Source organism: Anser anser, assembly GCF_964211835.1.
Source record: "Anser anser genome assembly, contig: HAP1_SCAFFOLD_514, whole genome shotgun sequence".
Lineage (NCBI taxonomy): Eukaryota > Metazoa > Chordata > Aves > Anseriformes > Anatidae > Anser > Anser anser.
In genome coordinates this window covers 13543-39756 of record NW_028153585.1, presented here as the reverse complement: position 1 = coordinate 39756, position 26214 = coordinate 13543, and the positions used below count along the sequence as shown (strand labels likewise).

At 42.0% G+C, this 26214-nt stretch overlaps 1 long non-coding RNA gene across 2 annotated transcripts in view; it reads left to right on the top strand.

Moving 5' to 3' along the window:
- The first annotated feature begins 15 nt into the window (after positions 1 to 15).
- LOC310891891 overlaps positions 16 to 26214 on the top strand; it is a 39727-nt gene continuing 13528 nt past the window's right edge. Inside the window, exons 1-4 of one of the 2 annotated variants that reach the window (XR_014577768.1) lie at positions 16 to 275; positions 13057 to 13101; positions 23113 to 23255; positions 24291 to 24344. This is a non-coding gene — a long non-coding RNA (uncharacterized lncRNA). Of the gene's footprint in view, positions 276 to 9438; positions 13102 to 23112; positions 23256 to 24290; positions 24345 to 26214 lie in introns of those variants that run through there. The other variant, XR_014577769.1, reaches the window with a different exon arrangement.

Below are 26214 nucleotides of genomic sequence, written 5' to 3'. Positions count from 1 at the left end.
TTTAGTAAGCTACTATGCAGTGAACCTGCGCAGCCTTGTTGAAATGACAGTGCAGGAATATGCTGGTGGATGGCCTGGATAACAAGCCCAGAAAAGAGCGGCCCTGGCTTGGCAGCAAGGAAGAATTTTTCTGCTGAGCTCCTCTCTTGCTGAAGGATATTTGACTGGCACGGTGACAAGGAAGACCCCTTCCTCCCTGCTCATATATGGCAAAGTTTCTTGCTGAGCTCCTAGGCTGTGTGTTGCCAGATAAGGGTGCCTCTTCTGCGTGTGAGGTAGGTGACTGTGCAGTGATGCTGTTTGACTAGTGATTTTTAAATGTCTTCGGGGTGTTGCAGGTACCTTCTGGCAGCTTGTGTGCCTCCTGTCCACTGAGCAGTAGCCAGGGCTGGGGCAGGGGTTCAGGAAACTGGGATGTTTTGTTTTCTGTGTAATGGTAACCCCTGAGGGGCTTACTGTTCCACATGTTGGTGGACAAAGAGCTGGAGCTTAGTTGCCTGCTGCTGCTTACTGCTCACCTGAAAAGTGCTTGGCTTCGGAAATGAACAGCCATCAGTTCTCCCACCCCCAAATATATGCACATGAACTGACACGTCTCAATTACCAGCAGACAAACAAGCTCCCTTGGTGTGTGTATAGCAAGACACAGCATGTGCCTTAAGTTCCCTGTCTGATTTTTGGGGTGAAGATAGTGCTGCAGGCATTTCTAGTATTCTGGAAAGAATATGGTTCAGAAAATGAAGTTCTTCAACTTCAGGATGAGGATAGTACCTCTGTAGTGTTCCTTCTAGGTGAACTCTCAGTGCTTTGGAGAAGTCTGGTCTAAAGGCTCATGAGAGGATTTTACCCCCAGTGCAGTGTATTGAATGGGAGGGTTATTTGCCTGTTTTCAGGGTCTCCAGTCTAAACCTGGATAGCAACTTACTGCAGCACTGTCCCCTTGTGTGTGGGCAGCAGAAGCAGAGGAAGAGCTTGCCTTTTAGCATGCATTTGGGGATTTGGCTGGTATTTCAAACAAGGTACTGCTGAACTCTATTTTGTCTGAGGAAAAAGCACAAAAAGGTTTATTAGTTCGGAATTGCGCAGTTCTTCCACCGTGTGGATTATACCTGATAAAAGTATAGATAAGTTGGCAAATAAATAGTCAATATTTTTAATTAAAGTTTCCCAGTTAGCTTGCGTTATCCCCTGTGTCTTAATTGTCAGCGATGTACGTGAGCTTGCTTGCTGTTCTGTGCCCTAACCTCTCGTGGTAAATAGCTTCTTGAAAGCATGACTTGAAAGATTTGTTCTAGTTCAACAAATTGCTTAGCGTACTTTTTGTCCTGTGCTTGGGTGATTGCTATAACTATCCATCACACCAGATTGCAAGTATTGTAATTAAACTTCTCCATTTAAGAGATGGGGTTTAGCATGTAGCTCTTCAGTTGAGTGTATGCTTGTGCCCCTCTGAGCCTGTCTCTGGTGGTGAAACCCAAATGAATTGGTGGTCTCACTCCAGAAGCTTGATTGCAGTGCTTAAGGCAGCCTCAATGGAGCTGATGGGTGAGAGGGATATCCTCGAGCAGGCTTTGGGTGCGCAGTGCTCAGTGGCTGCAGTCATGGGGCAGCTTGGGGGGGTAGTGAGAGGCTTCCAGCTGTGCCTGCCCTGTGGCCCTTGTGGCTCAATGGGACCTGGTTTGCCAGCTGCGATTGTGCATTGTATGGCTGGGTGTGCGGAGCCTTGCCTCAATTTGGCGAGTGCTCTTCAGACCTGTCTGAGGCCACGTTTTGCAAGAGGAAGCTAGCAGGCATCAGGTCTCCTGGGCAACCTCTGGGTTTTAGTAGAGTTTGTCCCAGGCAAGTCTGCTTTGTGGAGCCTGTGCTCCAGCTAGGCGATGTGGCAGGGCTGCTGTGGAGGTAAGTGCTCTGCAGAGCAGCATGTGAGCATGAGTGGCAATGAAGGAGGTAGGAGTACTCATGGTAGAATTAAATTTCATTTCAATAGCTATTACTGTCCAGAATGAGATCTGGAATGATCTATTACACTAGAAAAACTTTTTTTCCTAAAGTCAGCTCAGTATTGGTTTGATGATAACTGGTCTGCAAGAAATTAACATGGCCTGTTTTGCTTGGCCTCTGTTTCTGGGGCAGACTCTCAGGATGATAACAGATGTAGGAATTAGTGCTTATGGAACCTGGCAGTCGCCCACAACCACATGGCTGCGAAGGAGCAGCTGCAGGCCAGTTGGCATGCCTGGTAGCACTTGAAATGGTTCTGTGCCCCTATATTTAGGCACGTAAGTGAGTCTTTAATCGTTTTGGTTGGGAAACAGGCATTTTGTGTTGGTCAGCTGTGGCTGTTGGCTACTGTTCCTTTGCTAGGTCTCTGGTGCCTCCAGTAGGAGCTAAGCAGAGGTCTCCGGTGCTTCCAATAGGAGCTAAGCAGCTTTGTTTGCATATATGCAGCTACCTTGAGATGTGCTAACCTTGAGCTTCATCCTACCTCGATTTTTATGCAGTCTTAATTGTGCTCTTCTTGTTGATAATGAAAAATGTGACAAAGCAGTCTGAAACCAATAACAAAATACTAGCGGGGGTGATGTTTGTTCAAACTGTCAGCATCTGTCACATGAGAACAAGATGTTCAAACCGTGGTGCGATCTGCCTTGCGTTTGATATTGGCAAGTCTTCACCTCCAGGATGTCTGTAGAGAACAGTGTCTATAATGTTCTCTGTGTACCTCTGGGTGCTTGTTGGGAAATGCTACTTTTAGGTTTGGGAAAGAGTGTGGATAGTTCTGTGCAAGACCACTTCAGGAGGACGTCATTGTGAAATCTATGCTTGTTAATGTACCCATATATACGGAGGGATGTGTGCATGTGGCTGTGAAGGTAAGTATTAGTTGCTGATTAGAAGCTGATAAATATTAAGCTACCTTCAGAAATGACTGGCAAGGATATGTGCAAGTAAAATATCTGTTACATTTGACTACTGGTTTCCAGAGGCTTGTATGTTGATAAAATAACTTACGTGTGCATATTAGCAATAAATGGCAAGCAATGAATAGCTCTGACTTGACCAGGAAAGCACTATGTGCCGCTGGAGATCTGGTTTACATCTAACCACTGCAGATGTAGATTCTGTGGCCCAGTGTTTTGCCTCCTGTGGAAGAAAAGTCCACTGCTGCTTTAGCTTCACAGTGTGGGCTGTGCCCTGCATTGACCTAGTTTGCATTGACCAGTTTGATGCAGGAAACCTACCAGTGGAATCTGTCCAAATATTTCATCTTAATGAATACTTCTGAAGTCAATGAATTGCAGTTCTTCAGTGGTCAAGTCCATATAAACATAATGGGAAATCCCAGACCCGATCACTGCTTGTCCCCAGGTCTTGTAATTGAAGCACAAGTCCAGCAAAACGTTGTTAGGCCAAATGATGAAACAGTTTCTGGAGAAGTACTTGGTCAAAACAGCGGACTGATTTAGCTACAAGCAGGGTTTTGCCTGTTGTTCCGTCTTAGTTCCTTGGTGACCCACAATCGGTTTAGAGAGCTATTAGAGAGTGATGTGATTTGTCCATTAATTACATGCAAATGTGATCAGAGAAGTTCACCCCCAAGAGAATGCTTCAGTTGCTCATGCATAAACACCTTGCGTTTGTACAGAGGAAAGTTCCTCTTGAGACCTTGATGTAACTAAAGTGGTTGAATGGTGGTTCAAAGCTAAGCATACAAAAATGTCTGATTGGATTACGTGCTGGATTTGTTGATGACCAAGTAACAAGCTCTCCATGTTGCTCTCAGTTTAACTGTAATCTGAATGCAGGGCCTGTACTACTCCAAGCAGATTTTGGTTGAAAGATACTAGGACTCTAACAAGGTACAGAAGTCTGGGCTTTTAATTGAAGTGATTAAAAGTACTTGTTACTACTCCTTAATGTTAACTTCACAGACTGAATTCAAGAGTAAACTTATTGGACACGTTAGTAATAGCTGTCAAGTTATATTGATTTGCTGGGCTGGGGAATCTTGAGTGTCTAAATCTGTAGCTTAAAAGGAATCTTAATCTTTGACTAGTGTGACTACTCTCCTTGCTAAGAAGGTTTAAGTGAAAACTAGGTGGAGATGATGTGCACAGGAGAAAATAGCTTGTAGCTTTCTTGCCAGGATGCCTATCTTAAAATTGTCACCATTTCACAGAGTCAGATTAAAAACTATGCAAAAAGTACTCAGAAGGCCTTAGAAGTCATAATGCTATGGGAGCTTAATAGTCAGCCTTAGTTCAAAATAGAATTGCTCTGACTTGTGCCTGTGTAAATACCAACCTGTGATATAGCAAGGAGGTTATGATATGTAGTCATGATTTCCAAGATTTAAAATTGGAAATCATAATTTACAGTTGACAAATCTATTAAAGACTAACCCAAACCCTGGAGAGCAGAAAGCAGCTATGTTCATGGCTTCTATCACTGGCTCAACTTCCAGCGTTACTGTCCAAGGTCTGTTTTTATCACTAGTGTATTTGTTCAATCTGTTTTGTACTACCTACATCTTTCTGCTACCAGTAATGAAATACTTAAGAGCACTGGGACCTGAAACTGCAATTAGGTGTCCGATCATAAGGACTATGTCTGGCTAACATTTCTTTGAGATAAATGCAAGAAAATGTACCTAGAACTCAAAAGATTGCTTAAGGCCTAAGCAGACAGAAAAGCTACAGCATCTTCATGTGTTCATGACAGTTGAACTTCAGAGTGTCTATGAGCATATTTGCAAGACTTTCCTAACACTAATGACTGCAAGGGGTGTGGGTTTTTAATCTCTTAATGGTTAAAGAGTGAGCTTCAGGAGTTAAAAACTGTCACGTCACAGGACAAATGTGAAACATTACAGCAGTTGACAGTCTTCAGACATGTTCATCATACCAGCAGTGTCCTTTGTAAATCAGCTATCAGTCATATCTGCTCATCTTCAGACCTGGATCCTTCTTAGCTCTGGGCATGCAATTTCTCTTTAACACTGCTGGGACTGGGTCCTGCAGAGTTGGGCATTGTCATTTGACTTGCAGATTTCAGGAAGTTATTCAATGGACAGTCCCTCAATTTCTTGGAGGAAAAAAAAAAAAGAAACAGAACGCTTTGTTTCTGCTATATTGGGGGGTGGAGGGGTGGGGAGAGCGTGTTGTAATCAAAGAGCATTTCATCTATTGCAAACACTTGATATTGTCTGAGTGTAAGGAATTTTACCTTTAGCTTTACTCTTGCTTTACTCTTTAGCTTTACTATTGCTTCTTAAGATGACTAACGTCATTCAGACTCCTGGACCTGGAAGTAGAAAGCTCAAGGTTTGGTCTGAAAAAATCACTGCGGGAGTCTGCCCTGTTTTTTTTTTTTTTCTTTACTTGTTCCTTCCCTTTCTTCTCTATGAGCTTGAAGCAGCAGCCTCGCCTCCTTTGTTTACTGAACTGCTCCTAATCTCATAAAATGTGTTTTTCCCCTGAGGAGAAAAGTAAGCAAACATAAATGCATCCATCTTTTTGTTCTTCTGGTAGTTTATTTTAGTCTGTATGCTCAAAAAGAGCCAAGCAGAGGGAAGCTTTGCCACGGTGAGTTTGTTTGTAAAATGCAAGTGAAATGGTTCACAGAAGGGACATTTTTTTTTGTTATAGGAAAAGAACTCATTCCTGTGAGCTTTAGATACTTGCTAACAGGAAGAGCTAAGTCCTAAACTAAGTGTTCCAGATGTTATTTATTTGCTGAAGGACAGTGAGGGATGACTGGATTGGCTAGATTAAAAACATAGTTTGAAACTAGGCTTTCTGTGTATGTGGTGACAGCTGTGAGTACATCAACTTAAAACAGGAAAAACTTTATGCTTGTGAATCCTATTGAGTCCAATTTTGGAAAAGTTTTAGCACGTTTCATGGTTGAGGATGGAGATGTATGTGGAGCTGATGGCAGTGCCATGTGACAGAGTGCGCTTCTTGAGTGCTTTGTGGTCCCTTTACTTAGACAGCAGTGATATCAGAGGTGGAGTGGTGGTAATGCTTTTGGAAATTCCATTCAGAATTTCAAGTGTCTTAAGGTTAAAGTGTGTGGGTCTATTGCTGAGGCTTAATCCTCTGGACTTGACTCCTGAGGTGCAGTTTCTTGGGGCTGTTCTCGACTAGGTGTCATACTGAGCAGTGGTTTGTTAGCAGGCCTGAAATAATGGAACCTCTGAGCTATTCCACATCTACGTATTTGCCATCTTCATTTTCCAAGTTCTTTAGGGTTCCTGAATTAATGGTTTTCTATACAGATATTCTTTTCCATTTTACAGATAACTTTTTCCATGAAAGCTTAGTCTCCTGTATAGAGACAGGACTCCAAAGCTTAAAAAGCAGGTGGTGGGGACTAGAGGTAGAGTTGTTGGAGCTGGCCACAGCTCTGAAGGGAAGGTAACTTGGTGTGACATGCGTCAGCTTGCTTAGTCAATAAAAACCTGAAAATGTACCTGCTTGTAAGCAAAATGAGAATGCCGATTCAGAAATAGGAATTGAACATTGTTATAGCAGCAGCAATTCAAGCTCATTTTAGTCATTTAGGATGCTTCTTTTCACCCTTGTCAGCTAAACTGAACATGTAGTAATATTTCAGCAGCAGCTACCAGCAGTTGAGCTGTCCCTACAGCAGGGCTTGGACAATCACAGCCACCTTGTGCTAAAGCTGTCAGTACTCCTGAGCCAAGGAGGCCTGAGTTGAGGCCAAACATAGTGGTTTTCATCTCTTCACTCAGGACCTCAGTGTATACAAAATAAAAGAGGGTTGGGATTTGTTACCTATGAGAAGGTCTACACCATTAGCCTTTGCAACTCTTAAAGATGGGCAAAGTTTGTCTGCCTGGGACGCTAGTTAAATTATTGGGGTTAAGGTCTGAAAGGAATAATGATACAGTTCTGAAGATCCAAGAATTATTTAAGAAGCTATTGGCCATGAGAACTTTCTTGCAACAACACTGTCTTCTATAACTATAGAGTGAATTGTTGCTATGTCCAATTTAGGAGAATTAATCAATGTTTCAGAGCGTGCACATTAGATTTCTCTCCTGTTCTGCTCTGTGCATTGTGGAATAGCTTGTGTGTACTGACCTTAAAATGAACTTCCTGGTTGTCTTTTCCCTGTCTGAATTCTGAATGTTTAATGAAAATATCGGCCTGCATTACTTGGAAGAGGGATTACTTGTCTTGTATTTTTCATGTGTGTTGAAGTGACACAAAGAAAACCTTATATGGTAAGGAATAATAGCAGTAGGGGGCAGTTTTCTTCAGCTGTAAGGTTTGATCAGATTTTCAGCTAGAATCCATTAAACTGAGAAAGTGCACTTGATTGGAAAAGTTATGAGAACGATACCTGATGTAATTTCATTGCTGGGATTCATTGTAGTATTTCCCTAGGAGGGGAAAGAAGGAAGCATTCACGTTTTGTTACTATTGTTAGGTATGAAAAATGTTGCCCCTGTGTATGATTTCAAGTTCAAGTAACTCATATGCAAGTTCAACACCAGCAAGGTTTGGTGTTTGGCTTATGTTGTATTGTAAACTTATGTTTAATTCTCTGTGGTTGTCTTAAAATTTGAAAAGTAAGCCATCCAATTTTTAGCATGAGATTTAATTTAGCCTGCTCAGCATCATGTCTGTTCTTTCCCTCCAGTGCTTACATGCCTCTGTTTGACAAGTGGAGTCCATTTGACTTGATTTCTTGTGACAGAGTGCATGTAACTTGGCAGAAGCATGTGAGCTGCTACTGAAAGAAGAACGGGGGCATGAACTCTTGCAAGGAGGCCTCGGGAGGCAGGTCTTTCTGTGTGCAGTTAGCTTCCAGTACTGAGTAGACAGGATGTTTCTTGAACATCTGTAATTGGTTTGGAATTGATTTTTATTCTAGCCTTTCTTGATTATATGTTATTCGAGAAGAAATGTTCAGAGCATTTGAGGTAGATGCCCAACTTTGAGGGAAATAATGTGGGGGGAAAAAAAATCGTTTTGAGCAAAGAGAAAACAAAAATAACAATGTTTCTGCAACAGAAACACAAGTGCTTTAGAACTGAACTCAACTTTCCCCCTGCTATTCCAGGGCAGAGACCTGGAATTAAGTCAGAGGGAAGAAGGTTCTTCAGCATAAACCAGCTATGGTACCGGGTGGGCCATTTTCCTAGGCTTTGAGGCTTTTTGCATCGTCTTCCTGGAGGCAAAGCTTCAGCCATGCTTCATAGCAGGTGTTCTTCTGGAGACCCACAGCTACTTTTTGGAAGTGAAAAACAGTTTTATGCAAGCCTGATGCAGCAGTCTGGAGAAGGCATTAGATCTTTAGAGCTCACTTGGAAATAACTATACTGTAAAGAAATGTATGCTTCAGTGGAAGTGATAAAGCATTGGCTTAAGGTTGCTTGGGATACCTCAGGTGTCAGGGCTGTTGTCTAAAACCTTTAAAAAGGATTAAAAATCTTTAAGAAGGTTTTAAAGGTCTAAAACCTTTAAAAGGGTTTTTTAAAAGGTTTTAAAGGTTTCAAAGTTTTTTTGATTTTTTTTTAAGGTCTTAAAACCTTTAAAAAGGTTTTTGACTTGTAAGGTCTAAAGGTAAGACTAATCACAATAGGATATTGGGTTTGATTTTGAGTGTTTGGTTCTAACTTTGCTCTTAGCTGTATTTGACAAAGTGCACATGAGCTTAGCTTTAAAGTATACGCTTAATACTTGGACAAATCAATTTTTGGATATAAAATGTTTTCTCAGTGTGAAACTTTAAACCTCACTTCTTTCCAGGAAGAAATGTGAATTATGCTGACTTGGAGGGGGGAAAAAAATTAATCTTTGTTGCAAAATCATCTACTAATCATCTGTTATGAAACCTCTGGGTCAATGGTCTGGTAAAACAAGTAATCACTTCAAGATTAAAAATGCTTTAGGACAAGAGCATATTTAAATGGAGTTCTGTGAGCTTATGCTGAGTTTGAGGGATTTGCTAAATACTTACAGTGGAGAGCTTTAGTTTGGGTCTTACCTGCTTGGTTTTGTGGTCCTTTTCTGCACCTCTTCATCTAAGCTGCTTTTCTCTAATATGTACAGCATACCTGAAATTTCTGAAGACTTGCTTACTGAAGTCAAATAAGAGCTGCTGTTAAACACAGTGTATTTAGTATTAGTGTAGAATATTGGTCAGTTCAAGTGCAGTGGGCCTGATGAGCTGAAGGTCATTTGTTCATTTAGACACTCAAATGTGGAAAGTGCAGAGAGCTCAAATATTTCATGGTACTCGAGTGTTTCCTTTAGTCTGATTTACACCTTCAAAACAAACATTACAAAGGAATTCAAGTCTTCAAGCAAATAATGTTCAGTGGATGTAAGGTGACAACTCCAATTTTAACATGAATCGTTTTTTTAAATGTGATAATCCCCTCTGAAGTATGCCAGGAGGGAGGGTGGGGCAGAGGCGTAGGGATATAATTCTAATTTATGAGAGTGACCACTCTTGTGCCATGCCTGAGGAGTATTTGCAGCCTTAGCAGCTTAGTTTAAGTGTGAAAGGCCAGCTGAATTGGACTATTTCCAAAACAAACATAATGGCTAAGCTGAGGAAGCAGACATGCTTTTGGGAGGAGGTTTGTGGTGTGCTGTGTTATTTGAAGACTGGATGAGGGATGCATGGAACCAATTGGATGAGGTGATATCAAAATATTTTGTATCTGTAACTCAGAATAAATCATTTTTATAATTTTTATTAAAACCTATCAATGCCTCCCACCTAGTAGTATATAGTGTTAGGAACAGGCCTGTGCTGTTTTTGTTAATGAAAAATCTCATGCACAGATACCACTTTAGACTTCTGCATTCCAGTCAGAGAAGCTGCTTTTTCAACATCTGCACCAGTTTCCTCACTGTTTTTCTAGCGTGTCATACCTTGTCATTGTGTAATCTAATTTCCTCTTTTCTTAGATGGTCACTGACTATAATGACCAGTTAAAACAAGATGCCATTCAAGCATTTAATTGTAGAACTAAATTTACAGAGTACTAGTAGCAAATCCACAGCAACCAGGTACTGCCTTTTCTGTTTTGTTTACAGCCTATACAACGGACAAATGATGCTGTTGGGATTCCTAGCTACTGAACATATGGTGTTGTAGGATAAAAGATGGATTGGGGAAGCCGTTTTGCCGTACCAAATGTTAGAGAATGTGCATCATTTGAACTTTGTTATCTTGAGTAAAATATTTCATTGCTAGGTGACCATCAGACTTGTTATCAAGTTCTGTGCAGGTGTGTGTACCACAACACTCAAAACTCAGAGTGCACAGCAGTAGGTAAAAGTTGGGCTGTCTTTCTGCTTCTCATTTAAATGTAATAAAAGTTTTATGGCAGTCCTTTAATAATGAGGAGCTAGATACATGGCAAGTAGCACTAGGGTAGGAACTTCTTTCAGGAACTAATTAAAGGGTCATCAATACGTGTTAAAGAGCTTAATTCTAAGGGGCTGGAACATGAAATGGTGGAATAAATTCTCTAGGAACTTCATTGGCTCTGTGAACCAGTAGTCATTACTTTTCATTAGATAAAACTTCTGTGCTGCCATGAAATCCAAAGAACTTGAGGAAATCTCATCCCTAGGAACCAGGTAGTCTTTGTTTACATGGCCACAAAATGTGTTGAGTACGTGGATTGTGGAAGGCTGAAGTTTATTTTAGTCACAGAAGACTTGAGACATCTGCCTTCAAACGGTTGATTTGGTGATACCTTGAACGTTTAGCCACTGGCAAGCTTTATTGGCTAGTTGCATTTTCTTGCTGAAGAACAAGTGAGATGCACTTGTTTTAAATGTCTTAAGTGTTTTTGAAGCTGATAAGGCAAAATAGTCTGTGGAGATGAAGAGTATTTTGTCAAAGGAGAGATGAATGCAATTAATAAATCTGTGGTCTTAACCTAATAAGATCTGATAGCTTTTTTTTTATTAAAATGTTGTAGCCTGTCATATAAACTGTATCTAAAGAAGTGTTAGCTCGAGGTAGTTGTAACTGGGAAGGTGGTGTAAGTGGTAATCCCAGCAGCTGTAGAGTTAAGATGGGTTGCAGTAAGGCTGAAAATCATGCTGTTACTCATTTCTGAATGACTGAAGTTTGTGTTTAAACATAGAAGGCTTGCCTGGCTGTTTATAAAGGTACTTAGGTACAAATGTCTTTCTTTGAGTCCACATATAAAAGCGTGAAGAAGCACGGGTAGGAATGGCATAGTTGCAAGTAACGTTTGTGCTACTTTTCCTGAATGGTGTGCTTGCTTCATGTTCTGACTGGGTGTTTTGAATTGCTTGGAACTCTGCTTGGCTGAGCTCCCCTTGGCTGAGGTGAGCCTGGCTACAGAGGTACTGAAGACTGAGCACCGCTGGAGTGGTTAGACCTTGACTACACACAGAGAAAGACAACCTGTTAAGTTCAGGGGGGTCTCCACATTTCAGGACACTGTTTAATAAAACATATGATTCAATTCATAACAAATGCACACAAAACAAGTGGCAGCAGCATGTTCTTGTTTGTTTGTTTGTTTTTGTATTGGACTTTGATAATGTACTTCCAACGCAGTTGGTAGGGAATATCATTATATATGGGACTGGTTTTGTAAGCTTCTTGAATAAGGTTGTCTTACCAAATGTCCATAATGAGTTTGCTCTTAAATTATTTAAGAGTTCATTTGAAATAAACTTTTTTAATGTATCCACTGAATTGCCTAGTGTACTTGGGAATAACCATTTATGTATCATGTGAATGTTTGTTTTTTCTTTAATTTGGTGTTACTGACATCTGGCAACAGTGTTTTTGACAATGACAAGATCGTCTAAAGGTTCCTTCCGCTAGAAGAAAGCGTGATTTTCTTTGCAGAAGCTTTTTTTTGTTCCAAAAGCTGTAGCTGAGCAATGGTTAGGGATTGTGAAGAAGCTCAGAGCCTATTGGCTCTGCTGATTTTACACCAGCTCCATGCGTTCTTTGCTGGTGCTGATAAAAGCTGTGTCTGTAGTTGTTGGGTTACTGCTCAGCTGGGCCTTCTGAATGGTTACCTGCAGAGTCATACAGTAAATGTCTGACTTGCCCAGTGCTCTGGGTGTTATCCAGGAGCTTGTGTGAGGACTTGCTTATGTATCTTACTTGGACGGCCTCTTATTTTCATAGTTTTAAAGTTTGCCAGAGTGCCATCAAACACCTGTTGAAGCCAATTCTGTACAGACGCTATCAAGGTGCATGTTATTAGCTGATTTGCTCACTTGCACATCCTGTCTTTGGGTGCGCTTAACTAGAGGCTAGGAGAATTTCAGGGCTGTGCAGAGGCAAAGCATTAAGCCTCGGGATTTGGTCTTGGGCTATTTAAATGTTTGGTTAGAGAGGAGACACAGCACAATTAAGCATTCTGCTTGCTGTTTAAAATTAATTATCCTTTACTGGCTTCCGGATTTGCTTGTGTTGCCTTAGTGGCTTTTTTCCTTTGATCAAATTGTCTCTGAACATGAAGAGTCATGCGTGTTGTCTAGGCAAGTTTCTCTTCTGTGATGTGTGATTCTTACCTGAAAAATATTTAATTCCACATATCTGAGCTGTATTTGGAGGATGGCTTCTCAGCTACACTGGTCCTGATAGAGGGGTAGGGATGAAAGCCACAGTTGACTTGATAAAGACTTGACTTTACACCCTGTTTCCTTGATGCTGTAGTTCCCAAGAAGCAGGGAGCATTGCACACTGCTCCAGTTGTGTCCAGTCGGTAGCAGAGGCTGGGAGCGAGTGCAGTTCTGGTGAGCTCTGCAGCTGCAGACCTGCTCCATGCAGGAGAGGTGCCCAGGGACTTGCTGGCTTGTGTCTTGCTTGGTCTGGCTGCTGGGATTGAGCACTAAGTGCTGCTTGCAGACTGGTGTGTGGATGGGGTGTAGGAAAAGGATATGGGGACAGATAGCTCTGAGAAGAACTTGGAAAAGCAGGCATGAGTGTCTTAAATGATTTTTCTGTGGTATGTTTTTACCTTTTCCTTTTCTCCCAGCTGAATTTGTTTCCTTTGTTTTCTAGTCCAGACAGTCCTGTGGTGGTGTGAAGCAAAGCACTAAGCAGAAGGTATGCTCAAACTTCTTAAACAGTTGATTTGTTTTGTTTCCCCTATAAAGCATTTGGGTGCCTTTGTGTGTGATCTCATATTGTACTTGGAGAACGTTTCTGTGTTTTCTGTGGATCCATTTCTGTGCAGTACAAAAATCTGAATATACTGTGGAGAGCTATTTGGGCCAAATGGACTTCTTAAAGGTAAGTAGTAGGCTTCCTTGGACCTATAATTTCTTCCAGTCTCAAGGGATTTGGGCGGGGTGGGGCAGGGTGGTGGTTGTGTAAATTGTTTGCCTTTTAACCTTGTCCACTGACAGTACAATGTTTGGAAACTTACTGAGCAAAACCCAGTGTCAGAGGTGCCCCTTGCTATATCTTGAATGGCAGAAGTACTAAGGTGAGCAGGTGGAGTATTCAGTCTTCCTGCTAGATCATGTGCATAAAAGAACAATCAGGTCTGAAAAGCTAGAGGGACTTGTTTTCAATTACCATCTGCTCCCTAGGATTTTAACTCATAACCGGGAGTTATTTCCAGTTTTGCAGAGCTTGTCCTAAAGGTGTTTGGCACCTTATTGAGATGGATTTGCTTTTACCAGGCCTGACGAGCTTTTTTAAATATGCACTTTGTAATTACACTTTTTTAACAGTTTTAAACCAATTTTTTTCTGGTTGTGGTTGTTAAAACAATCGTTGCCCTTATTGTTGTGACGAAGTGTGTGTTTGCACTCTAATAGTGTACCAAGTCCTCAGGTAGTGTAAGAGAGCCATCATGTTGAATGCTTCATAGTGAAAAGTAGCTTAAGGTTAAATGAAAGAGCGAAAATTTGAGCTATTTTGGATGAGATTGGTGATAAAAGCAAATGACAAGTACTATGCCAGTTTAAGAGGGAGAACTAAGACCTGAATGACTTGTTTGCTTTCCTGTATTTTTGGCCTATAGTAATCGAGTCTGTACCCCTTAAGGTTTAAGATGTTGCTTGAAGAAAGTGCTGTGGTATAGCTGGGCCTGTTAACATTCTCCTATCTTCTGTTGCCATCAGGCTGTAAAGCGACATATTCAGGATAGAGATAGGTATAGTGGAAGTCCCCAATATATTCTGGCCATTAAACTTCAATCGTTGTTTTTTGTTTGTTTTGGTACTTGCATTTTGTTGCTTCTATAAAACTGGAACCAATTGGATTTTTGTCTGTTTTGATGCCCACGGTCAGTAGAACTTGGTTGCTTTTCAGATGTTTGCAGAGGGACTTGTACTTACTTGAGTTCAAGTCTAGGTTTACGGTTTGGTTTTGGTTCAAGACTTTGCAAAAGCTCTTACCTAAGGCTTTGCAAGCTATAAGGAAAGCTGAGGAGCAGGATAACTAAAGTGGAGGGCCCTTTATCTCTGGTCTTTGTTTCCTATTGTGACTAAATCTTGACCAAATGCATTTTGGCCATATACAGAAAGCTTTAACTGATGTAATCTGAACTTTTTGTTAACCGACCCTAGTATTTCTAGTACGTATGTCTGTGGAACTAGTGCAGAACCAATTTCATTACCGGTTTTAAGTTGTGATGTAGTAAGATAAATTAGTATTCATATTTAATTTTTTACATTGATGTGAATCAGACTGGATAGGGGCCTTAATAATTCTGTTGGTTTGTATGTATCTTGTAATCCTTTCTGGCCCCGACTTTGTTTTCTGTCAAGTGTTCAAACCTTTGATCTGCTGCAAAACCATGCATATGCAGAGGGGAAACAGTATTTTCAGGATAAGCTCACAAATTAACTGTTAAAGCTAACTCCTGAATCTGTTTTAAGTCATATGCCTTCATTTTCCTGTATTCATATTCCGTTTTGGTAGTTCTTCCCAGATGTTGCACTGAACAAGGATGTTGTACCAGTGTGCGTCTGTGGAAAAAGGTGGTTTTTCATTTGTCACTGTGTGATATTATACCTCTTGCTGGAGCAAAAAGGACAAGGCTATTTTAGAGCTGAGTAGTCATGACTTATGTGAATTAGACAACGGCTCTTTGCCTCCCCTTGCTTGGTGGGGACTCAGGCTATGAAATTAGTCACTTCTGTGCTGCCCATAGCCTTGTGTTACTGCAAATTACTTCTGGTAGCTGCTGCTTCAGGCTGCTTTGAAACACTTCTGCTGAAGGTGTACAAACAAAGTTCAGAATATGCTAGAAAACTGGTAATTCTTGAGTGACCTAATGCTTCCTCTGACTGCCTACTGACCTGGATGCATGTATTAATAAGTTATCATTTGAACAGTAATGATATTTTGGGTTTAAATCATGCAGTAACAAGCTGATCTAAACTTTTTTTCAAGTGGTTTTCATTTGACGTAGTTCACCACCCTAAAACCACTTGGTGTTTGCTGGTGTTGAAAAGACTAGATCTGATTTTGTGTTATACGATTTTGTATCTGTTTTGTTAGACCAGTCTGAACCATTTGTTTTACTAAATGGTCTCACTGAGTTTGCAGCTAAATGAGGATGGTAGTGTCAGACCTTGTGTCACTGAAAGAAACGTGCATCTGTGATGCCAAGGCAGTCACAAAACTCCAGAGCCATTAAGGTCACTGGAAGGATTCTCAATGACTTGAGCAGGAATTGAATGAGATCTTTCAAACAGGCCTAGGGCTACATTTTTAGGAGACCTTGCACTGGTGGTTTTTGTGGATAATTGGCAATTTTGCCTACACTCGCAAATCTGAGCGGGGCTGTATGCAAATGGAGCTTTCACACTTGGCCCTTGTAGTTAGTAATTACTGGGTGATACATGTAAATCTGGGAGCTGATGGAGAACTGAACTGATGTTTTCCCATTTTATGTGCTTTTTCATTTTCTTTCTGCTTCAAGGAAATTATTATCTTTTGACATGGGTGGCTGGGAACTGTTTAGAGTGCAATATCAAGCAGGAAGGTTGAAGATAGGAAATGAGTGGCAGGTGTAAGACTGTCCTTAAGCTGCTCAAAAATCACAACTGAAAAGTGCCCTAGTGGCACACATGGAGTTCTTTGCAATTGCCTACAAACAACAATTACTAAAACTGAAAGCTTTGAGTGGTCTAATACTGAGCTGAGGTTAAAAAGCTGTCACTTTCCTGAGGCTTTCCCTTCAGGGTATTAAGGATCATGTGCAGGGGAAGAGACTGCCTGTGGTCAGTGTGCCAGGGACAACAGAACAGCTGGAGTCAGACATGGTTAGTGCTGGCAGTCTGTCAGGTAGATATCAGGGGAGGGAGGAAATGGTAGAATGTGAATTATTACTGACACCTGGTATTTTCCTTGTCATCCTGATGAGTTTCTCAAGTTAAATTTCAGGATGCTTTCCCTACTATCACCCTTTGTTTTGTTTCTGTAGTTTCTGTACTGTCTCCTTAAGCTTTCTACTAATTCTGGGTTTTTCTCACTCCCTAGCCCACTAACCTTGTTACCTTTGTTCTTTTCTTTTTTTGCTGGTCCCTCTTACGCTTTGCTGTCTCATGCAAATATAATGAGCTGTGGCGTTGGAGTGCTCCCGCTGCAGACTCCCCAGATGCTTCATTATTTGCTTATAACGCTAGCATGCCTGCAGGGCTTGGTTGAAAAGGCTGTGGGGAAGTAAGCTTGACAAGGCAGAGAAGTTGGTAACCTTTTGCCTTTTTTCCTTTGCATTAGTGCAGCATTAGCCATTTTATCAAGTGATGCCAGCTCACCAGTGAGATTGGTAGTGCCTGCACAACTGGCTTACATTTCTTCTTTGGTCTACTGCTAATAGCAGTGGGTAGTGTTAGGCCAAGTAGATCTTAACTCCAGTTGGAAGTGTAGGACAGAAACGTGATGAGACATTTTGTTGTGAGAAAAGGAATGTTCACGCGTGTGTGTGCTCATATCCTGCTTAGGGGAGAAACATGACCCTGGAGTGATATTTTCTCCTGTTGTGAGAGAAGGAACACCTGCATGTAGAGGATGGAGGCTGAGTGCAGGAGAGTGGAGGGGGGCTTGAGGTAACAGCAAAGGGTATGGGAAGCAGCTTAGTTAGCTTGAACCAGGAAGAGAAGCAAAAGCCTTCAAGAAATAAGCTTCTGGCTGATGAAACTAGTGGCAGAATACAAACTGTGCTTGTTAGCTACCTGGGCTAGCAAGGATGTTCATCTTTGTGCCAAGCAGGTACTCGGGCCTGACCAGTGCTGGAGAGGCTCTCACATCGCTGGACGGGTAAGTTCACTGCCAAGCATTGGCAGGCTTACCTGAGGTGCAGCACCAGCACAGCAGTTGCCTCACGTATCTGTGTGGCAGGGCATTAAGCTTTCCAGCTGGAAAACTAAGCTGCCTTCTGACAGACTTGACTTGATAGCAGAAGCTAAAATCCTTGTCCTCTTTAGTTTGTTCTTTAAATTGTAGAAAAATGACATCAGTCAAAACTTACTGAGATGTCTTTGTCACCACAGCTGCTCTTCCCCATGTGCTTCCACTATCCTTTAATGATAAAAGGAGCATACAAATCTGTGTGTAGAGATGGCTGGCGGGATGGCAGGTAATGTGGCCTCTAGGGGTCTGCTTTCATTATGCCTATGTAATTATGACTGGCTAAGTGTCTGCAAGCAAGCACATATAGAATTAGTAAAGCTCACTGATTGTTCTAATGGAAACAGTGATGTGTACCAACTCTGGAAGGTGTGCTCTGTTCTCTAGATGACATGCCCCTCAGCGTTTCTTCCTCTTGGGCTGTGCTGTGGGAACTGGGTCTCTGAGAGAGGAGCTAGGAGGCTGTGTGCATCTGTCAGTGGAATTGCATGCATGGTTGGCTGTCTGGCTGCCATGGATGAGAAGTAACATGGTTATCTGTCTTGAAATAACATGGTTAACATTCTCTGTGGAGTATGATAGCATGCAAGGCTGAAGGATCTTAAGTGCTGCAAATCCCATCATTAGGAAGTTGCGTTCACCAGTGTGCCTTGGGCTGGCCTCGCTTGCTCGGTGCTGGAACTGCTCCTGTCAGTCGTGTGTGCTTGCTTTACCTAGCTGTTACTACTGTAGGGGAAACATGAATATTGTGTAATGGACCCTACAGAGCTATGTCATAATTAGGAATAAATTTTTATGCTAAACTTAAGTGTGTTATGTGGTCTGTCCAGTAAATACACTTGTTTCCTAGGTTGTTTTCTGCACAAAGTTGAACAGATTTTTTTTTAGTGTTGTTATTAGCATATTTCAAGCGACTGAACTGACTTTCTCTAGGCGAGTTAACAAGTGGGAGTATGTGATCTTTAAAGATGGGGAAAGCACTGGAGGTGAGTTGCATCTTCAGAAAAACTGTCCCTATACTTTTGGTTCTGGAAAGACTAAAACTTGGAATACTGTACAGGTTTGAACAGGTTACAATGCTTAGGCGAGGTCACTAAACTTGAGTTAGACTATAAATATCACTTAGGTTTTCTCACAGATTTTGTTACAGATCAGCCTCCTTTCCTTGTGAGAGGTTGGCAGGTGTCTTGTGTGTTTCCTGTGCAGTCTAAACACAAGATCCTGTAGGGAAAGGAGGTACCAGCTATGCTTGAACTTGTAAAAGCCTTTTAGCCTTCAGGGCTGTGCCCTCTACTCCTAGGTAAAAACTATTCCTCTAAATCCGTATCAACACTGCTTGGCCAGAAGTAAGGCTTTTTTTCCAAGCAAAGGACACTTTGCTAGTGTTGATGGAAAGCCCAATTCAATTCTGTTGCTTAAAGTTAAGTATTGCATATACTGTCAATTAAGGGGTGAGACTCCTTTCAGACTGCTTTAGACGTGTGCTTGGTTCAGACAGGCCTCCTTGAAATCTGCCTACGTGAGCATTTTGGTAGTATTTAAATGGTTTCCCTTAAATATGTTTATCTGTCTGTGTCTCCAATTAAGTGAACTGCTTCCTGAAAAGGATAAGTGTTCTGATGAAAGCTGTAATTGTTCTAATGAGCTTGATCTTACTTAATTTGCAAGCTCTAATAAGGTATTCTTCAGTGAATAGGTTTGCTGCAAGCCACCTTATTTTGCATCTCCTGGTGAATGCATCAAAAGCAACCACTCTTTATTGCCAGCCTGTTTCCTGAGCGTTATTTGGATGTAGCCTTTGAAGAAACCTGGGGGATCACGCTGGTGCTCCTGGAGCAGCTTATGCTTAGACCCTGCGTGTGATGTCTACTGCTGCCACTGGTGGTGGACGGAGAGGAGTTGTCAGCTGCAGTGCTGAAGTGTCCCCTGTCCTTAGGCTTTGATGGAGAAGGCCTGTGGGGGTCTTGAAACAGAAATGGTGTTTTGTAGCAGGTGGGATTAAGTAGCGGGAGGATCTATCCATCAGTGCCGTAGCTTTGGGACAAATTTGTCAGGTTTTCCTCTTTTTTCCAGTGGGCAGTGTAGCTATTGATTTCTTGTCAAGCTGTCACAGCAGCTCTGGTAGCAAATGAGGGCTGTTTCACCAGCATCAGAGCTTAGCTTTTAAGAACCCATCAGATAGTTACTTGAGGCAATCATTACTATTCTGCTTTGGTTTAAAAGATGTGTAATAGCTGGTGATTATGGTAATGACTCTCTGCATCTCTGAACTTGCCCCTTGTGTTCACTTCATCAGCTGCTATTATGCTTTTAATGCAGTCTGTTGGCAATGAGTGTAGGCTGGTAGGCTTCTGAACCTACTGGCCGCAGAGGATTAACAGATGAAGAAGAAAGGATGAGGGTTAAAGAGACAGGTGAAAATCTACCGGAAAAAAACTTTGAAGTCAGGTAAACTGAAAAAAGTGATTACACTAGCAGTTATCACTGAGCTGCTCACAGCTGAGATAATTTCCTGTCCATTTTTGGGTCCTTTTTATATTTCAGTATGGGGGGGGGGGAGGTCCATTATGGTTTAAAGTACTGATGCTATTGGAAGTGAAAATTATCGCAGTGAAAATCTTAATTCAGTACTTCTATCATGATAATTTGTTCTACGCAACAGGGTGAAAGCCTCATTAAACTGGCAATAAAGGATAAAGCTCTGCTTTTTTTTTCCTGGAATTTTAGCCCTAAAAATTACACTTTGAATTCACGTGCTTTCCCCCCGCCCCCCCCCCCCCCCCCCCCATGGTTACAGGGTACTTCCTGTTCCTTTCTCCCTACTTATATTTTTCTTAATTGTTACCTCTGGAAATGCAGTACAGAATGAGAACTGATCTGTGAGCTTGACATATGCCTCTGAGTAAAACCTTGTTGTACAGTTAAACAACCCAACTGGTTGTGACGAGCTATGCGGCCAATGAAGAGATTTTCCTGTCTTCATGTTCTCAGGTGTTAATGTCTTGTTGTGACTTATGAGCAATTTTACCACTTCATACATAGTGTGTAGCTGTTTTCATGCAATTACTGTTCTGCACTTGAAGCATGTCTTAGGAAATAATTCATTTGTTAACCTTGCCTTGTGAGTCATGTGTTGAAACCTTTTAATGTGGCAGGAACATTCATCTGTTTGTTAACAGGGTAGTTCAAGTTGTTTGGCTGAATTTCTAGGTAGCTGTAGCTGCAGCAGCAGTAATTGTCTTGGGCTTAAAAACCCATTATGTTAGGTTCAGTGCAGTGCCAGTTTCTTTTACTGTAGTACATTGGGAAAAACAGATACAGATAAAGGGTAAAAATGCTGGGAGGTTGAGATGAAATGAAATTGGTTTTTCTACTCATACAGAAATGGGTAGCAGAGATAAGGCTAAGGTGGTTTTTAATCCAAGCAAAATGCTTTAATGAGGGCCTCTGCTTTCTTGTTGTGTGAGGAAGTGTATAAATATCGAATTTGGGTTCTTCCTAGGAGCTGAAAACTGAACCCAAGTCTCTGAGATTATTCTTGGTGACTAAATGAGTTAATGCTAATTAGCTGCTTTTATTGCTGTAACTAACAGGATAGTGTGGTGTGATTGCTTTTTCTTGTGTATGACTTGGGTCATAAACACCCTGCATGTGTTCAAGTTGCTAGTTAAAACAGGTTCTGAGGCTACCTCACATATTCCAGTAGCCCACGCTAAACCTCAGGCAGAGCAGAGGAGCTATTAGTGGGAGAGGGAACGGATAATGTGAGTTCAGAGAAGAAAAACTCACTACAAAGACTACTGTATAATTACTACTGTTGCCGAATGTAATCTAACTGATGCAATAAAACTGAAAATGTAGTGTGGAAGAACTTGAACATGACTTTCTATGTGCAATGAGGACAGGTGGCTACACAAAAGGGGCTGATTCTGAAAGTGCCAAGACCTGCAGCTCCTGTCACCTTCAGATGTTTTCCCTAGCAGATGACAGCCTAACATCTGAATGTCTTTGAGCCCTTTGAGAGGTTCTTAACTGAGTATGCTCAAACACTGAAGATGGCTTTCTGGTGGGTAGAATTGGGTTGGTTTTGCAAGTGGCAGCTGAAGGGCATTATAGGATGCTTATATCGATCCACTGAAACATTTTGCTTGAGTTAATCATAAATTTCTTTTCCAAATCTCAAGGGTAGCACACCTGTGATTTCTCATGACCTGAGCCACCTGCCTGCTTTCCTTAAGAAATTGGTGTGGATGCGGGGATGTTATAAATGGGGAAACCATAGGCTCTTGGGAATCTGTGACTTCAGGCATTTTTGTGGTACTCAGTCTTGTTGCTCATACCTGTGTGTGAGGGCTGATTGTGCTATGACCTGCTAGAGAATCCTTTCCTGACATGAACAGCTGGAATCAGGGAGGGGCTGATTCTTAGCTGGTAGGCTAGTTTCTTAAATAAAACCTAGTCCTGGTTGTGATGACATTTTGTCTAGTCGTGGAAGCTTTCTGGTTGATGGTTGACTAACAGCAGCAGGGAAGCAGTCCTGCAGTTTTGGAAGGTAAGGAGTCTTTCTTCAGATAAGAGGTTAAGTCCAAGGCTGAGGAAATTCAGGTTAAGTGAAGGTGTGGCTGTGCTGGAAGGATGTCACTGGGACAGTGTGTATTGTGGAGAATGAGGTGGCATTTAGGCTGCAAAAATGTATTTCAACTGCATAGCCATGCTTGACCCTGTAGTTACTTGTGTAGTGCTAGATCTTGTTTTTACAAGAGTAAGCCCAGTTGTCTGATATATTGCAGTTACTCTGGAGGGTAAAAGAGTTTTGATTTTTAAGATGAGAAGCAATGGAAGAGAAGACTTGTTGGACTACTTTTCCTTTTAAACTCTTATTAACAAGTAAAAGATTTAAAAGGTCACTAATTTGTTCAGTATATGTAATTGGACTTCCATGTGAAATTATTCCCTCCCCTTTGACTTGTCTTGCTAAGAGTACTTAGTCTTGCTAAGAGTATTTTCAGAGGAAACCTTCAGGGCTTCCTCTGAGGCTGGATACAGTCCGTAGGGCTCTAACCCTGTCACTTAACAGACCGAAGTTTGTATTTTTCTGCTCCTGTGCATTTCAGTAGAAGAAACCCCAGTAATATATGAAACCTAATGTTTTTCTTAGCCAAAAAACTTGTTCTAAGTTTTGGAACCTATTTTTATAAACGTTTGTTATTTTTCCGTTGGCTTCTTAATGTTTATCTGAAAATGTTTTGGATCACATGTGTGAATTTCAGTTAAACAAAGTCTGAGTTGTCTAGCTTCAGGTGCTTTGTAACAGAACATCTCTGCTTCATGCTGTATGCTGGGTCACACAGGGGATTCAGCTTCAGTGGCAGTAAATCTCTCAAGGCCCCAGTTCCCGTCAACATGGGTGAAACTACTGTGAACAAGCACTGAGGATTGTTACCTTCCATGCTTGACTAATATGCTGAGCAGCCTTCAGGCATACAGTAGGCTGAAAGTGTTTAGTGCTCATTTCTCCAGCCTTTTTGAGGAAATGCTTGCCTAGAGTTGAAATGCTGAACATGTTTAAGAAAAAAAAACGTATCAACTGATTCCAGTTTAAGAGCCTAATTTTGCCTTGAACTCCTAAGTTTTTAGGTCATCTCACTGGCAAATATTATGCCTTTATTGGGTGAGCTATTAGACACACGTTGCATTAAATGAGGATAAGTAGTTTTCTTTGCCCTGTTTTGCATTTTATCCCAACAGCTTTTCCCTTAATTGTGCTGCAAACCTTCATTATCTAAATAGGATGCAGATGATGGTCATTAGACTGGAGGGTTGATCCTGCTGGCACAGTTAACAGTTCTTCACTGGGGCACAGGAAAACATAAATCATCAGCTACATATGGGTTAGTATTTTAGATTATTTCTGTATATTTTATTGCTGGGTTGGTGTTGGTACCATTTGTTCTGGAAATAAAACTGATTAGAGACTCGAATAGGGCTTGATGAAGGAAAAGAACTAATGTATTTCTAGCAGGTCAGTGCTCATTCTTGATGTAACGTTCCATTTAGAAGATGAGGATGTTACTTGAAAGCATTGCTGTGCACAAGCCCACGTTGGTGGGCACCAGGTTACGATTGTTGTTAGTACTTCGGGAATACTGTGCATCATGTGCTTAGATGCCCAAGTGCTTCTTGCTGTGCTGTGCAGAAGTGATTCATAGTGACAAGGAGATAAAATGAGGTCCTGGTACGTGAACATGAATTTCTTGCCAAGTATCGATGGTTTGTTGAAAGTTAATGGCCCTTCTGCAAGTGGGTGGAGGATGGCGCATAGAGCACGGGTGTTTTCTGATTGACCCCTCACTTAGGAGTGTCTTTTTGAGCCTGACACCCCTCCAGGAATGCCTTGTCTGTTACAGTAGGAGGGAAAACTTACCAGAACAGCTGAAACTGACCATTGCAGAGAGCTGTGCAAGGGACAGAATTTACATTTGATTTGTAAAATTTTTGCTGGACTGTACTTAAAGTGCTTTTGTGCATAGATACTGTGATTACTGTGGAAAAAAAAATGGACTATTTAGGGTTCCATTGGGTCTTCCTACTTGTGGTTAACTCCTACTGGAACTTTGAGTATGCTCTTTAACAGAACTTCAAGCCCAGGATATTGTAGCATGTAAAACAACTGTATACATTACAGCACACGTTGCACAACTTAACACTAGAGAAACTTTTTTATTCCATGTCACCTAGCCGAAGGACTAGAAGAACCTAAGGGCAGCATGCACGTCTTGATACCGAGGCAAACTGTTTTACTGTACAATAGTGATTTGTTTTAACGTTTAGAGCCGTTTTGTTAAAAGAAAGGTGTTTTTTTAATCCCCCAGAAAATACGAGAGTAGTTGTCCAGACTAACGGATCTTATGTCCTTTATTTTTCAGACTGTGCTTTTCAGTACATTGGCCAAGGAGAAGTCCTTAACTGCCCACAAACAGGTAAGCTAACCTTCCATTGTGCACGTCTTTTTAATATATTAAGAAAACGGTGGCAACTACGTGCCTGGGTGCTCCTAAGACCAAGCAGCCTCTGCAAGTAAGTAGTGTAATGCAGCAGGGAACTTGATAACCTGTGATTGAAACAGAGACGAATGCCCTTTTATTTTGCCTTCAGTTTCTGGGGTAAAGTTTTTGGCATGTTGCTTCCTGTTCTGACTTTGAGCACAGGTGATTATGGGAAATGTTGCTGCCAAGCTGTTCAGATAGCTTAATGTTACTTTTACTTGAACTTTTAATATATGGCTTTTAATACACATCAGGAGGGATGGAAAGTTAAAAAGGGTAGAAGGAACGAACCTTGCTTGACGAACCTGATCTCCTTCTATGACAAAGTGACGCGCTTGGTGGATGAGGGAAAGGCTGTGGATGTGGTTTACCTTGACCTCAGTAAGGCTTTTGACACCATTCCCCACAACATTCTCCTCAAGAAACTGGCTGCTCGGGGCTTGGACTGGCGTACGCTTCGCTGGGTTAGAAACTGGCTGGATAGCCGGGCCCAGAGAGTTGTGGTGAATGGAGTCAAATCTGGTTGGAGGCTGGTCACTAGTGGTGTCCCCCAGGGCTCGGTACTGGGGCCGTTCCTCTTTAATATCTTTATCGATGATCTGGATGAGGGCGTCCAGTGCACCCTCAGTAAGTTTGCAGATGACACCAAGCTAAGTGCGTGTGTCGATCTGCTCAAGGGCAGGAAGGTTCTGCAGGAGGATCTGGATAGGCTGGACCGATGGGCTGAGGCCAACTGTATGAAGTTCAACAAGGCCAAGTGCCGGGTCCTGCACCTGGGGCGCAACAACCCCAAGCAGAGCTACAGGCTGGGAGATGAGTGGCTGGAAAGCTGCCTGGCCGAGAAGGACCTGGGAGTATTGGTTGATAGTCGGCTGAATATGAGCCAGCAGTGTGCTCAGGTGGCCAAGAAGGCCAACAGCATCCTGGCCTGTATAAGAAGCAGTGTGGCCAGCAGGTCTAGGGAAGTGGTTGTGCCCCTGTACTCTGCTCTGGTGAGGCCGCACCTTGAGTACTGTGTTCAGTTTTGGGCCCCTCGCTACAGGAAGGACATGGACGTGCTCGAGCGAGTCCAGAGAAGGGCGACCAAGCTGGTGAGAAGTCTGGAGATCAAGTCTTACGAGGAGCGGCTGAGGGAGCTGGGGTTGTTCAGCCTGGAGAAGAGGAGGCTCAGGGGCGACCTTATCGCTCTCTACAGTTACCTTAAAGGAGGCTGTAGAGAGGTGGGGGTTGGTCTGTTCTCCCACGTGCCTGGTGACAGGACGAGGGGGAATGGGCGAAAGTTGCGACAGGGGAGTTTTATGTTGGATGTTAGGAAGTACTTCTTTACCGAAAGGGTTATTAAGCACTGGAACGGGCTGCCCAGGGAGGTGGTGGAGTCACCATCCCTGGAGGTCTTTAAAAGACGTTTAGATGTAGAGCTTAGCGATATGGTTTAGTGGAGTACTTAGTGTTAGGTCGGAGGTTGGACTCGATGATCTTGAGGTCTCTTCCAACCTAGAAATCTGTGATACTGTGATACTGTGAAAGTTAAAAAGGGTAGAAGGAACCATTATGGATTAGGGATTTGGAATAGAATTCATCTGAGAAAAAAATTTTGTTTTGAATCACCCTAGCCATTGTGAGCCTGTATCCAGTTTCAGTAAAAAGGGTTGCTGTGCTGTGGCTTAGCACCCTATGGAAACAATCCTGTATTGCTTCTGGGCCTTTTTTTTTTAATCTTAAATGGGCTAGCTTGATCTTTGACTTGACGTAAGGCTTAACTTAATGTAATGCCAATTGCAGGGAAAACTGCTTGGATTTGTAT